Raw genomic sequence first — 16,787 nt, forward strand, 5'->3', positions numbered from 1 at the left:
AATTGCCTTGTTTTTGAGTGTTTTCAGGTGGAGAACTTTTGTTAAGTGTTGTGGTTTGCTGGCCTTGTTCCTCTAGGGGTAGGAACAACATGTTTAGGGACTTTGGATCCCTTGATTATTGACATTTCATGCTCAGTGATGCAAGGCACAAAAATTTCTATAACAGTTGCCCCCTAAAGTATGAGGCCGTTTATCGGGTGAAATGCTTTATCCAGGAGGGTCCGAAGTTCATCCATCTGCTGGGAGGAGACCTGTAGTAAAATACAATACAATACATTATGATTCATACTGCTTTCATGATCTAGCTGAGGCGGGCATCCCCATGCTTAGCTTTATAAATTCATTTTTGTACATAGAACAGATGATTGTCTGATGGTAGACTGATAATTTTGGTGAAATTATCATCCTTTGAGTAGGATGATCATCTGCTGCAATGATGTACATGTCAAATGTCTTTATCTTTCCTGAATATATATCGCAGCCCGGATGGATGAAACTAGATCCGGGGTCTTCAAACTCGTTCGATCTTCACTCTAAGTACAAGTCAATCCATGTGAGAATTGCGCTGAAGTCGAACATGGAAAGACATCGCTTGATTACCGGTCAATGATGTAAACCGTTAACAAGCGCGAGAGGAATCACCGATAATGATAATGACCCTCAAGGTACTGCAGTACAATTCACGTGGTGTGAATAAAGGACTTGGCGTCGAACACCACGCGAAATCTTCTGGTCGAAGGTCATTGATGTATACCTGTCGCCGGAAGTGAGAAACTTGCCATTGAGGCATGCAAGCTTCAAAGTACTAAAGGGGTTGTTCCTAGATCAACTCCTTGGATAATGAGCTGATGTCGACAGGGAGCGATCCATCAAAGGAGGGCCTTAATGAATCCCACATCAGTGACACGGAACGGAGCTAATGATTTTAATGGAGGTGAAAACAATCTGTGACATATGATTCAGGGTGGCGGTCATGAATGGATGAAGGATAATGTATGGCAGTGGATGGGACCCGGTTGACTCTTTCTGAATGACTTCTCTTGAACATATGGCGACACTGATGCGATGGATCGGTAGCATTACCCCAAATATGGATGGTATGGCAATACCATGGTGATGTGACCGGTGAATGAAACAACCCAACCCGAATGTGATACGGAGGAAAAGTGTCATGTTCAAGAGCGACCTGCTACCATCAAAGTTTTCTTGATTTTTCCCAATTTTTTCCCCAGTCATTGCTGACCAGTACCTATTTATTTTTGTCAAGCTTGAGGAGGATAACATATAATTGTTCTATATAACCTGCCCTTCGGGCAAGCCCATCGCTATGTTTTAACGAGCCTAGCGATAGTGAAACTCGTTCTCGTCTAAACACAAGTTTGTCGCTATTTAATAATTTTAACGAGTCTAACGACAAGGACAACTCGGTCCTTTTCATTTTTAGAGAGTCTGAAAGGTACATAAAGTTAACTCCAAAATTCCTTTTTCGTCATCTAATCCCTTAAGTCCGAAAAAGTATAAAACAATACAGAAGGGATGATTTTTCGATAACTTTAACGAGCCGAATAAAACAAGCGCTCGACCTTTTTGTGCAATAATCCCTCAGGTCCAAAAAGATTAAAATCTAGAGGAGGGATAGCTCTTCCTGTCACTTTAACGAGCTGGAAGGCCAAAACTCGGCAATCTTTTCATATTTTTACGAGTCAGTTGAAAAGAGCTTAAAGAAGACTTGTCTTTTGAGGAACGAGTGATAAACAGGGATAGCAACTGATTCCAGGTACAGGTTGGAATTTTCCAATCACGGCAGTGTCACAAGGATGGCTAGGTGAAATCACTCTTCGCAGCTGTTCCTCAAAATGGGTAAACAATCATATGGAGGTGAACGATTGGCCAAATGAAAAGTGGAGGTGGCAGGTGCAAACACGACCAAGGCTTTAATGGCTGATAAATTTACGATCATAGCGGTTATTTACCGGGATAGGTTCATTTTTTAGATAAAAATGAGCTTAAACACTGGAGGAAACTCTGCTCACTACTTTTATTTATTTTTTAACGAGCATGAAGACCGCATTAAAACTGCTCGGATTTTGCGTTTATTTTTTAACGAGCATGAACTTTATGCTAAAACTGCTCGATTACCCAGTCATAAGATAAGAGTGTCTCATGAAAGATCCCATTTTTTATAGAGCTTGCGCCTTACCAAAGCTATGCTCACTCTCCTTTCTTTATGCAAGTTAGGAAATGGCTAACCCAAAAACAGATAAATAACCGCTCTTTGCTTGCACTCCAAAAGGTTTGCATGCCCCCAGGTATAAAACAGAGTTTCAAGGTTACCTCTACTTACCCTCCGCCAAAACATTTGTTTTAATCGAGAGAGGCTTACCTCTTTCAGATTACCCAAAGGTTGTCTCGTTAATCTTTCAAACAAAACACTTCCTCGGCAATGTCTACCGAAATAGACAAGGGTGAATGACTGGTGCCAAGCACGTAACTTTGACAAAAGAATCCTATTCTAGAACAATCCCTCTTCCAACCACGGACGGGGTACGGACTAGTCATATTCTCCCGCAGAAACCTACCCTATACCCAAAGTTTCCCTGCCGAAGCAGGCCAGGATGCATACCCCCTGGGTTCCAGTCATATCCTCCCGGATTACTCGCGCTCATCAGGAGGACGGACCGTGGGTTGAGACACTTCTTGCATGAATAGACCATTTAGGGATGGTACATGACTATTTGCGATGTGTGATCCGGGAAACAAAAGTTGGTCCACGAGCTTGACCATTCTTCCTTCATGCGGAAAACACATTACTCTAAAGAGTGAGGAGACTACAGCTCCCATGCAATATATATAGTCTCGTCCAAGGAGTAGGTTATAATCCAAGGGTCCTTGAACGACCATCACGTTCATTTGAACGGTCTTCCCTTTCAATGTTATAGGCACATTGGGGAGGATCCCTAAAGGTCAACTGGTTCCTTTATCAAAACCTGATAGATTTCTCATCTCAGGTAAAAGCGTTGGCGAACCAAGCACTTTCCAAGCAATAGAGGAAAGGATACTCATAGATGCCCCCTCATCAATGATAGTGCCAGCCATTACCATTCTGTATATTTGAAAAATAATTCTGAATGGCACACTGGCTGGCAACCGGGGTCTGCCTAGTTGGTTCCAATCAAAGGACACAACCAGGTTGCTTGGTGGTGGGACCGAATATACGGCCGGATAGCGCTCTGATGAACTTCCTTCCTGCGACAAAGGAATGGTGGCATTGCCCCCTTGATCATCAAAGTCAGTGCTGATGAAGAGAACTTGGACGGTGTCGTCTGTATTCTCCTCTGTGATGGTGTCATTCGAAGATGGAGCCTCTGAAGGCAAAACCGGGTCAACTGCCGTATCAACCTTTTGACTTTCGTCAGGCATGGATCCAGACGGTTCTTCTTCAATGACAGGTGCTTCGGCTGACCATCTAAGTGGCTCAGCCGGATTCTCAACTAGTGAGGGACTTGGCAGGAGTCTTTGATATCCAGGAGGAAGATTTTCTCATAAAATCGGGCGATCTTCCAGAACTCTTTTTGCCTCGTTTAAGAAGGGACAACGGTGGATGGCATGATCGCCTTCACACAGCCTGCAGGGAAATTTAACTTTCCCATTCTGTCCTCGAGCTTCACTCCCACTAGTTGACGGTGAGCAGTCGACATGGCTATCAGAGGTCGATGCTCCCGAATTGTGCAAACGGGGGGACCAGTCTCTTAGTATCCGTGGGATACAGGGACAATCTCTATGGAAGTGGTCTCCCCTGCATATGACGCATGGCGATTTAGGCCTTACGAGTGCGGTGTGTGGATTTTTTTTAGATGACACTTGTTTGCCCCCAGTCGCCTTAGGCTCCTTCTTCCTCTTTTCTTTCTTCTTCTTCTCCTTCTTCTCCTTAGGAACCTGATTTTTTTATCGACCAGTTCCGTCAAGCGAAGAGGAAGGAGGGGAGGAAGATGAAGTGGAAGGCTGGGAGGCAACTCTTGTCTGATCTAACTGTTGACTCGACTGTTCAGGAGTGGTGGTATTCTGAACGACATTGGTCGAAAAGAGCCAAACTGGTAGGCCAATTGTCAGTCCTGGAAGCGACAATGTGGCCATGTGGGGCGCACCAACATCTCCCCAAGAGGAGAAGGGACTAGGATTTCCACCCAAGGGAACTCCTTGGTTGGTGTGCTCCATCTTTTCAACCTAAAGATCAACGCAGGATTAAAGGGTGATTGTTCTGTTTAAAATAAATTGTTAACGATGCTTTTAGACACAACTTTCTTTTTCAGTTTTAAAGAGTCGAGAAAAAGCTAAAGATGACTCTAGTCTCCTTTGATGTTTTAACGAGCCCGAAGTGACAAATGCTCAGATGGACTTTTTCTGTTATAGAGTCTGAAAAAGGCCAAAAGAAACTGCTCTGGAGATCTAGGCAGAGGGTGTGCCAAACTTTTCGCAAAACCACAGAATACTTTTTACGGTACGGGTGGTCGATCTTCGTGAATGTTGTGTTCACTGCATTGCGATCAGTAGGGCGGCCGACACGGCTTCCTAAGGATAAAAGATATATGCCTATAGGGGTCTCCCAATATATACGCGACAGTACGTGGGAGCACAATCCGTATTAGCGCCACCGACTCTCAGGAGGAATCACCCACCTTCTTCGAGATCGACAGTCACTATGTTTAACGACGCCGGAACACGTCTCTAGCCTAGACCTCTATGTTGTGCGTTATGTTACAAAGCATTGTTAAGTTCATTCAGTTTATTTTAGGTTCATCTTTTTAAAGTTTGCCTTTCAAGGTTCACCACGAGATGTATGATACAAATTCCTAAATGCAGTCTAAGATGACAAGCAAGCTTTACAATCTTTCAACTTTGAAAATCCTAGCTACTAAGGGAAAAGAGAGCGACTATCTTTTCTCAAAGAGCAATCAACACACTCTAATGCACTTTCCCTAAATCAAACATGCAAACTATCAAATGCAAAATGCACAATGCAGGTGTTTGTTTTCCACTTTCTTAGTATAAATGCTTACAAAGAAATCTTTTTGCACAAATTTGAATTTGCTTTTAAAATGATCAATACAAACAAGTTCACTCCTTCGAAAACAACAAGGGTAGAAGAGATTACAATCACTTTGCGATTTTCGAAATAAAGACTTGCTTTGACACTTAAAAGACACAAATTCAAACCAATAAGCAGAAGTAAATCTATAATCAATTTGCAAACAGCCAATGAACTCTCTTCTAAGATCACAATCAAATCTGAATCAAAGGCTACAGGATGACTACTTTACTCATGCAAAGGAAGACTGTCAATGACGCCACAAACACATAAAAACATTCACAATCTTTTTGTACAAAAACGAGGCGGAATCAAGCAAAGAAAAGCTTATTAGACTGGTACCTATGCTGGTCAAAGGCTGCAAAAACAGAGATCAAAACAGGCAACAAAGGACAAAGAACCCCAGCTGCACAAGGCCACACTGGTTCAGCGCAGGTAGCCCCTTCGGGACCTGCGTTGAAATGCAGACTGCCTTCACAGTGCCTGCGCTGAAGAGAGAAACTCTCGTTTCCCTTGGTTTCTGGGTCACAAAATGCTCAAAAATCAACTGTTTCAGGCCAAATCAGAAACACAAGCAAGGTATAAACAGAGGGATGCTTTGATAGGGTACTAAATACTATCACAAGGATCAATCAAATCATTTGTGGATCTAGTTTAGATCATAGACAAGTCCAACACACTGGATCAAAGCAGCAACTTTTACTTTGCATCCGGGAAAGATGCAGTTCAATAGTAGCTGACAAGTCTATGAAGTAAACAAATGACAGAAACACAAATGAAATGAATAAACAAGTTCTTCACCAGTGGAGTCGCCAATTTGTTGTGGGGAAAAATGCCTATTTAGGACGATCCTATCCACCTAAGGTGTGACAACGCCTTAGCAACAAACGAATACAGCTATTATGATTTCTTCCTTTATGAAATGTGGAAGAGGGGAGATTGGCAGACTTACCGTTGTCTTCAATAAAGCTATCTAGATCCTCTTCCCCTTTGTGTGTCTACAGCTACTCGCCTCCTCGCTTGCTCAAGAGAACAGCTACTTGAATCCCACGAGGTCACAAGAGAACAGCTACCTGTGACAAGAGAACAGCTACTTGCGACAAGAGAAGAACACAATACAAAGGCAAATGTACATATTCATAAATGATTCAGGATTAGAAGCAAATCAAATACACTAATGCAATCATACAAAGTACACCAGCATATAGGAAAGAATCAAGATAGCTTTATTCAAAGTAACAGGGTTCAGGAAGAGATACAACCCATGGGGCTCCAATCCAGCATCTCCTTCCCAGCAAAATGGAATTCCTTCTTTAGCTCCCTTCAAAGCATAAAACACCCAATTTTCCAGCCACAAACCAACAGCAATTCTTTACATTCACAAAATTCCAGCCTCCTAGATCCCATGGAGAAGAGATCTATATATAGATGTTTGGAGAGAGGATGAGTCAGCTTGAGATCTGACTAGTTTCCTCTCCCACTTCAGTTCTTGAGTCCACTTGGAGGTTCTTGCTTCCACTTGGAGATTTGGAACCTCTTACTCATCACCAGTCGAATTCCCTGATCCAAGTGTCATTTTGGAATCTTCCTGGGCATTGACACCTTGAGAAATGACTCTGCCACTTGTCCAAACTCGCTCAGCGCAGGTAGCCTTCTTTGCAGTTGACATTCAACCCAGGTAGATAGTGGAGCAGTTGAAATTCAGCGCAGATGCTCAGTGGAGCAGTTGACATGATCCAGAATTGCCTTGTTTTTGAGTGTTTTCAGGTGGAGAACTTTTGTTAAGTGCTGTGGTTTGCTGGCCTTGTTCCTCTAGGGGTAGTAACAACATGTTTAGGGACTTTGGATCCCTTGATTATTGACATTTCATGCTCAGTGATGCAAGGCACAAAAATGTCTATAACAAATGGGCTACTAGAATACATCAACACAGATGTAGAAAACCCCTAGCATCTTATGCCTAGGATCTCGGTCAGTGGAGAAGGATGTGGTTAAAGCGAGGAGAATCATATTAGAGGGAGTTCGAGATCATATTGTCTCGAATATCCATGAGAAAGAAACTCAGTTCACAATGTGGAAAACACTAACATATTTGTTTGAGAACAATAGTGACCATAGGAAGTTGGCTCTCAAGAACAAGATCTGAAGTATCAAGATGTCAAAGAATCAATTAACTCCGCAGTAGCTGAGAAATTTAACACAATGTAATGATCAACTTGGCGGATTTGGTGTTATTGTCCCAGAAGAAGATTTGGTAGCTCTAGCTATTTTGGGTCTTCCCAAGAGTTGGCATAGTTATCAAGATTTTGTAAATGGTAAAGAGAAACTACTAAGTTGGGAGCGGTTATGGTCTAATCTAGTGAAAGAAGAATTAAGGAAAAGCAATGAAGACGGGACTTCATCCAAGGTTGAGGATGAGGAGAATTGTGCCTTGGTTGGAAAGGAAAAGAAAGGAATAGGGAAGAAGTCCCAATCCAAACAAGAATTTAGTCAGGCGGGCAAGAACAAATACTTGTTGAAAATCAAGTGCTTTCACTGGTATGAGTTGGGACACTATGCCACGAAGTGTCCACACAAGAAGGCAGGTATGAAGCCCTCAAGAGGAGTGGCAGGTGAAGCTTTCGCTTCACAATTTGAACTTGAATTCACCCTCATCAGTTGTATGGTAAGCTTAGTGATGGTTATTGTGTGGTATCTAGAGAGTGGAGCCTCATTCCATATGACGAGCAACAAAGAGTTTTTTAGTGACTTGGAGCAGAATGACCTCCAGATGCACATCGAGATGGGAGATGATGGAAGGTATGGCGTGACCGGTATCGGTACAATTCCTTTTCAGAGGGAGTCTGGATCCCCTCTCAAATCAAAAGATGTCATGTATATTCCAAGTCTGAAGAAAAAACTCGTTTCACTTGCAATGTTGGAAGATCATGGATACCATGTGATATTAGCAAAGGGAAGGATTTCCTTAAACCAATCTCCATGGGACAAGTGAAGCAGATTGGGGTTCGAGTGAAGAAAAACTACAAATTGGATGTAGAAGATTGTGCAGCATTAAGCACAAAAGTGGAGAAGGTGCAAAGCCGAGACATTAGTGAATTATGGCATAGGAGACTTGGCCATTTGCACCATGGAGCTTTGAATATCATGCAACATATTTCTATAGGACTTCCCAAAGGTGCACTAGAGCAGCGAGATACATGCAAAGGGTGTACATTAGGGAAGTACACCAAAGCCACCTTTCATGATCGGGGCAGTAGAGTGCAAACAGTCCTTGAAAGGATTCACTCAAATGTACATGGACCTTTTTCGACAGCCTCGGCGGCCAAGCACAACAATTATGTTATATTTATAGATGATTTCTCACGTAAGTGTTGGATTTTCTTCATGCATAAGAAAGACCAGACATTCTCCAGATTTGTTGAATTTAAAGCACTTGTTGACAAAAAAATCGGCAGGAAATTGAAGGCTCTCAGGAGCAATAACGATGGTGAATATGTGTCGAATGATTTTAATAAATTATGTGCAAAGAAATCGACAGGAGTTAATAACACCCCATATCCCACAATAGAATGGAGTGGTTGAGAGGAAGAATAGAAGTATTATGGGAGTTGCACAGGAGATGTTACAAAATCAGGTCCTACCTCTACACTTGTGGCCAAAGCATGCAACACAATGGTATACATGCAGAACAAGAGTCCTCATCGGATTCTCCGGATGGGTACACTAGAAAAATATTTTTCAAGGAAGAAACCAGATCTGTCACACTTCAAGATCTTTGGTTCATTATTTTACTGTATTGCTTCCAAGGAATCAAGGAAAAATCTAGATCCGACACCTGAGTCGGGAATATTTGTGGGGTACACTGATACACCTCAAAACTATCAGGTGTACCTTTCATCTCTCAAGATAACAATTGTTCGTAGATATGTGAATTTAGATTAAGAGAAGGAAATGAGGTGTTCCTTGAGAGGGAGATTAAGTTGCATGTAGATGAGGATATTTTGGCTCCAAAGGAAGAATTTCAGGGTTATGTAGTAGCCATAAGTAGAGGATCAGAGAGTCGAGATACCCACTCATGCATAGACATCCAAAGAAGGAAAGAAGTGCACCAGGGAAGTGGGCATATTATTGCATGATGCTAGAGAGAATGTGGGAGCACCCACATCACAGAGCATGTAGAGAAGTTCATAGGATCGGTACACTAGGTACATGGCTCTGATGAGTGAGATAGTTGAGACATAACCATCCTCATTCGGGGAAGCAGTGTAGCAGCCAGTATGGGTTGATGTCATGCTAGTGGAATATGATTCCATAGTCGGAAAAAGTGTTTTGGAAGTGGTCCCAAGACTAGAGAATAAGCTAGTAGTACGTTCAAGGTGGATCTACAAGGTGAAGAAAACAACAAACGGAAGCATCGAGAAATACAAGGCCAGATTTGTGGCCAAGGGGTTCTCTCAAGTGGAGGGAATTTATTACGAGGAGACATTTTCTCCAATAGAAAGGTACTCTTCTATTATATCAATTCTAACACTTGCAGCGCGGATGGGATGGAAGATCCATCAGATGGATGTGAGGAAAACATTCCTCAATGGAGTGATTCAGAAGGAGGTGTATATTGAACAATTGAAAAGCTTTGAGACCTTCGACAGAGAGTCGCATGTGTGTAGACTCAAGTGAGCATTGTATGGATTGAAACAAGCACCCCATGCTTGGTACACCAAGATCAACAATTATTTTACCTTCAACATAATAATGATCCTTCAGATCCTATGTTTTTCTCGGTGAGATTTAGAAATAATATTCTGGAACTGGAGGAAAAAAATAGGGTTATTCTCTTGTCATAGGGGGGTGCAATCAGATTCAAAATTCGGGCCACCTGGGTGTCTCTTGGGGATAAGAACGCCAATTTTTTCCATTTACATGCTAATATCAGGAAACATGCTAATGCATTAGGGAAATTTTGAGGTCTAAAATGGGCCTCCTAAGGAAATTATAAAATAATAGTGGAAATATAAAATAAGATTAGATTACATCATCAAATTTTAGAGGAAAAAAAGAAAAAAATATTTTTTCTACTTGTATTTTCAACTTATCTCCCTATGGGTTTACTCAAATTTCGAGTTGCAACACTTGTTGGATGAAAAATTTGATTCCTCATACAAGGAGTACCCATGTTGCATACTTTTGATGGACCCTACTACATGAAAAATGAGAAATACATGAAAAACGTGATTGTGATCACGTTTTTTCATGTATTTCTCATTTTTCGTGTAACATAGTCCATCGAAAGTATGCAACACAAGTACTCCTTGGATGAGGAATTAAATTTTTCATCGAATGAATACTCCCGCTCAAAATTTGAGTAAAACCTTAGGGATATCAATTGAAAATACGAGTTGAAAAATTAGTTTTATTATCTTATTATTTTTTAATCTTTTTACCTTTTTACTCCAAAAATAGAGAATCATCCCCCATGGTTGACATCATCAACTTGAATCTTATTGGTTCTTATAAAGTTTATTTTGGTTGTACATTTTTCTTAGGAGGCCCATTTTAGACCTCAAAATTCCCCTAATGGTTATTCGAGGCATTTGGGACAATGATGGATTTTATTATGAGACTCAAACATAAATTGAACTGGTGGCGATTAAACACTTTAGTTGTTTATATAAGGAAAGTGACTCAGACTTTAGTGCCCAACTGGAGTGTTGGCTCATTTACCAACAATGTTCTCGGGGGAGGACAATGAAAGATTGGGGTGTTCAGTCACAAAGGAGAATCTATTGTAGGTGTTGAAAGGATGTGCAAATGATAAAAGCCTGGGGACTGATGGTTAGGAGGGTGGAGCTATTCATTCACTTCTTTGAGCTAATGATGTCAGATATCTTGGTGGTAGCAGAGGAGTTGAGGTCTCTTGGATTCATTTTGAGGACCCTTAATTCTACATTCATTGCCCTCATTTCAAAGAAATTGAATCCTAATACTTTTGTTGATTATCGTCCTCTTTCCTTGTGCAACTATGTCTATAAGATTATATCAAAACTAATTGCTTGTAGGATAAAACTGATTTTGTCGAAGCACAACTCTCCCAAACAGTTTGGGTTTCTGGAAGGTAGACAAATCTAGGATACCATTGGCATCACCCAGGATATTGTGCACTCTATAAGGACTCGGAAAATGAAGGCATTTGTGATTAAAGTTAATTTGAATAAGGCATCTGAATATGTTGACTGGTAATTCTTAAGGCCAGTGATACACAAAATTTAGATTATCCCTCATAATATTAGAAGGATTATGTCTTGCATCAACATTGTTAATTTTGTTGTCATTATTAACGGTTTGTCGACTCGATTCTTCAAGGCTTATAGAGGACTAAGACAGGGATGTGCATTGTCCCCATTTCTCTTCCTTCTTGTCATTGATTATATGAGTCGTATGTTGGGGGATGCTAGGGATAGGGGTCATATTTTGGGCATTATCATTTCCATCCATAAATCAATCACACACTTGATGTTTGTGGATGACCTTTTATTTGGGGGAGTGACAAATATTGAAGAATTGACCCGCATCTACAGTATAATTACTACTTTTAGTGTTGTTATCACTCCATATTTTCCCAAGGCTGTATGAGAAACCCAAAGGTAACCACAAAACCACTTGTAAAGTTTGGGTCTATCCCTTCCAACTTCAGAGAGGGATCTCTCTATTGGATTTAGATTTGTTGTTTTGATATATTAGGCTAGTAATTGAGTATTGAGTTTGGTTTTTTCAAAAAATTGCTTGAAACTACAAGGAACGTCCATTAGGAAATGGAGTCACAAGTCTTAGGGTGATCAAATACATAAATGACAGAACAAATGTAACAAGGCAAGGTAGGCAGGCTTTTGGATCCTTAGAGCTTTTGTGGAGTGAATAAGATGAAAAGATTCAGATTCAATTAAATATAGAGCATTCTAAGATGAATTCTATACTTGATATCAGTGTGAAAACATAGATATTGTTTATAAGCCAGAGCAGAGTGTATTTAAACAAGTTTTAGCCCTTAATCTTCTTTAAACAATAAATACAGGAAAACATATGAAAAACAGGGAAATAACCATTTCACAAGAGGAAAAACATCACAAATTTACCTAACAAAAGAATCCTGGAACGACTTTTTGTATTAATGAAAATGATCACTTTAGCAAATGCACAACTTTACATCAAAGGTATGTTTTCTTCAGACAAGTTCCAACATTTGTACTTCGATGTATGAAGTATTTATACAATTATTATCAAAATATCTTGATTCAAAATATCAATATTTTCTAAAAAATATCCTCAAACATTGTTTACAAAAATAGTACAAGAATATAGGAAAATAAAACTGTTGTAGCTCTCTGGAATTGACTTCAAGGATTATGGTGCTGACTTAACCTGAAAAGGTTGTTGCTTTTTTGCTGAAGTAGAATACCTGTTTACTCTAGAAGTTGACATAATTTATCCCACCTGTCTTCATCTTGGGTGGAGAATTTGATTAACTTTATGTAGATTTCATCCACCTTGGTATATTTTTTTAAAGTAGGTTTGACTATAAACAGATGCTTTATCTCATGTTTGATAAGTAAGTTGAACTTCAAGCCTTCCATGAAATATTTCCCTGTAATGATTCCCTTGATGGTGGAAAACTTGGATTTATCTCTTGCTATGGAATATAACTTTTGTTGATAATCATCAGGCTGAACTAATTTATCTCCAATTCCCTTTAAACATGGAAGCCCCTTTTGATGTAGTACATTGAAATTTCTATGAATTTTTGAATGCTCTCCTCCAAGTTATGGAATTTTTTCTCTAACTGTAGCATTAAATTCATTTTTGTAAGAACTCTTCTTACCTCAAGGATTGTCTCAGTTTGTTTGCAATTTCATATTCCTACAATTCCTCCTTTGTCTTTGAATTCAGAATTATTATTATGGCAATGGATTCACTTGGTTTCTAACCCAAACTTTCCTTTATTTCTTCAATGGCTTCTTTTGATCTCTGAACCAATTCCTCCTACTCAAAAATAATTTCTATGGACGGCACAATTTCACTCAGAGCTTCATTTATCTCTACCTAGATGTTTTTATTTGCCTGTGCAATTTTCTATGTCATGGTAGATTGTTAAGTTATGGTATGTTCTATGCTTATAACAGTTTACTTCTTTTTCTTATTATATTCCACCGATTAGCAATCACATGTACATAAAGTAAAGTGCAGATAGAACATTAAACGATCGACAAAAAACAAGCCAAGACAAGAGACACAAGATGTGGCGGCTAGCCAGGGACAAACCCCACAATGTGTGGGGAAACCCTTTGATCAAATCTTCTTTTATCTTCAATAATTCAGCAGAGAGAAATAGTACAATAAATCTGATTCATATCAGCAGTAGCAAACCCTAGATCAGTAGCATCAGCAATTAACGGCTTCATTATCAAACTAGGGCAGACCATATCTCACAAACCGACCGTCGGATTGACTTCATTCCACCACCAAAAGTTTCGGCTTCCAGAGGAGGTTCAGATGAACCTACAGCGCAGTTCAGATAAGGATATCTTCTAGGCCACGCAAGTCAATCTTTACTTCTGCAGCTGCAGCTTCAGTTTCAGCAGTTTCCGGCTTCAAACTAGGGCAGTCGATATCTTGCAAACCGTTCGTCGGATTGACTTCATTCCACCACCAAAAGTTGCGGCTTTCAAAGGAGATTCAGATGAACCTACAACACAGTTCCAAAGAGGAGATCTTCTAGGCCACGCAAGTCAATCTTTACTTCTGCAGTTACAACTTCAAATTCAACAGCTTTCGGCTTCACATGTGTGAGAGAGAGAGACCCATTTCAACGCAGTAGAGAAGAGACTCATATCTGCGTAGTAGAGAGAGAGAGATGTGATGAGATGAGTGAGTCCAAATGAGGAAAAGTCCTCTTATATTTATACACAACGTTGGTGGGTGAATAGATGCGACTGTTGGGCTTTTGAGCCTACATGAGTTGTAGGTCGGCTTGATAATTATTCCATAATCAAAATAAATTCATATCTCCATGAATACTTATTGGAATTGGATGATCTTTATATCAATCCTACACCTCTCGACGAGAGGAATCTAATAAAAATATTATCAGCCATGAATAAGATGACCCACATGAAGTTTTGCCCTGGTTGCCAATTTTAACATAGATTCATCTTCTAAAAGTTCAATTCTATGAGTTAACCTGTGTGCCTTTTGAAGCTCTTATAAATACACATTATCAAGTTTTGTTTTTTTCTCTTGGAGATTATTAAGCTCTTTCAGCTTTTCAATCTCATTCCCTCTAATAGACAAGTCCTCCATTGCTTTGATTAATTCTCTTGAAGAATCTATTGACTGTGTCTCTGTTGTAGTATTTACTGAAGTAGAAGCCCCTATTATTGACATACCTATAATTGGAACTATTGTGAGAGTAATGACTACTAATTGAGTTGATTTTCCTTTCTCCTTTAGCAATTTTTCTATTTCAAACTCCATCTCTTTAATCTACCAATCTTGTTCAATGATAATTTTGAACATGCCTTCTTTCTCTTTCTCTCGTTGTCCAACTTCCTTTGTCTATGGATCTTTAGTGGATGGAAGTTTGAGCTTCTGTTTTAGGGCTCCAATGTCAACATTATTTCTCTTAATGATCTCCTCGACAGATTTTACATTGTTGGGTGTTATCCTCCACAATATCCTGTTATAGATCCATTTGGGCACATCACTCCCATCTTTCAGATTATTACCATTAGGGCTCATCAAACCCTAATTCAGTTGCTACATTCCCTAGACAAGTCACCTCTTTGAATGCCTCCTTCCCTGAGAGTTCTTTGGCCTAAAACCCTCCCGAATTGACTCCTAGAGGGACCAGTGCTGGTAGGCCCACTTTGACTTGCACTGGGCAAGATTGAGCGAAATTCACATAGGATTTTGGGAATATTCTTATCTTCTGGAGCCTTCTAGAGGATTCCCACACTTATCATCTCCTATGAGCTCAAAAATGGATGAGGAATGAGTTAAGATACCTCCTATCCTCTTATCCCTTCCTCCATGGAACTAATTCTAAGTATGGAAGGCCATTCAATACCCTCATTGATGACAAAACCTCCTCCATCTTCCTATAAATTGAGCACTCATCTAAGTGGTCAGGGTTTGGACTTTGATGAATTGTAAGGAGATAATGTTAGTTTCAGAATTGAGACTATTGTAAGTGTCGTTATGCTACCAAAATGTCATGCTTATGATGTGATATGGATGGAACCAAAGCTGGAGAAGTGACTTCGAATCAAGCTTCATGGTTGTAATTCTTCCTTCTATTCAATAAAGTATTTACACCTTTTTCCATATGCTTATCTTGATATATGATGCTTATATGTGTGAATGTATCTGATTCCATTTACTTGTAATCAATGGATCTTTTGCTTTGATTGATTCTTTGTCTTGTTGATGTTTACAGGTACTTCTCAAGCGTGTTAAGTACGGGAAGGAGTGACATGACTGATACAACGGAGACAAGAGGAAAGCGAAAGTACAAGTAGGTCCTCTCATTCTCTTTGTCTTATCTATTTTTTATAGAAAAAGGTTAAAGTTCTTTAAACTGTTGCTCTAGATATGGCTACTTATCTAGGGAATTAGTATTTATCTATAGATACCAAATTCTTCATAACAAATTGGCGACCCCACAAGGGAACGATCATCGTTCCAGGTAGTTTACCTTCATCCTAGTACACCCTAGTAGACTTTACTTGCCTTCATTGATCTTATTTCAACCCTTTTGAAGTTTTTTGGTCAAAATTTGCACTAGAATTCCTACTTTAGGAATGTGTTGAAATTAGTGCACCCTTAGTCAGGGTATAGTGTGTTGATCAGTGCACTGTCTCCCATTCAGACCTATGATGATGAGTGCATTGTCTCCCATTCAGACCTGTGTTGATGAGTTCATTGTCTCCCATTCAAACCTGCGTTGATCAGTGCACCCTTGGCTTAGAGGCAGTGCATTTCAATGCACTGTCTCCCATTCAGACCTGCGTTGATCCACCTTAGGTCAAATTTCCACCTTTGGATTGGGTTTTTTCACCGAATTTCCCTATGTTTCTACTTCTTGAATGATCAATGAATGTTATGTCTCTGAAATCAACATTGTATTTCCTTTCATAGCCCTACTTTTTCTTTGATTGATTAATGTTTCTTAAATGATTTCTTTGTCATTATCGATTCATTGTCAAATTTAGATTATAGTCGATTGATCTTTGTTCAAAAGAAAGTGTCGTAAAAGTCTTCATTTCTTTCGAAACGGAACTGTCATAAAGTCTTCATTCTTGTAAAAATATTGATTGACTGTATGTGCATTAGTTTCCTTTTCTTCATCATAACATTAAGGGAATTGAAAAGAAAAACTTGCATTGTGCATTAAACAAGTTTGTGTGTGCTCATAGGAATAGTTTAGGGAAATTGCATTAGATGTGTTCTTTGTTCTTTGTTCTTTGATTAAAAGAATCTGATTGCTCTATCCCTACTAGCTAAGGTTTTCATTGTTAAAATTGAATGAAAAGAATGCTTATCATATTAGTTTCATTCTAGGAATTGAACATACATCATGTGGTGAACCTTGAAAGGCAAATTGTTAAGAAGATCAACTTAAAATTCATCTGAATTAACCTAATGGAGCATT

Source organism: Pinus tabuliformis, chromosome 2_1 (genome assembly GCF_031772625.1).
Source record: "Pinus tabuliformis cultivar Carrire ecotype Pingquan chromosome 2_1, CPIR1, whole genome shotgun sequence".
Taxonomy (NCBI): domain Eukaryota; kingdom Viridiplantae; phylum Streptophyta; class Pinopsida; order Pinales; family Pinaceae; genus Pinus; species Pinus tabuliformis.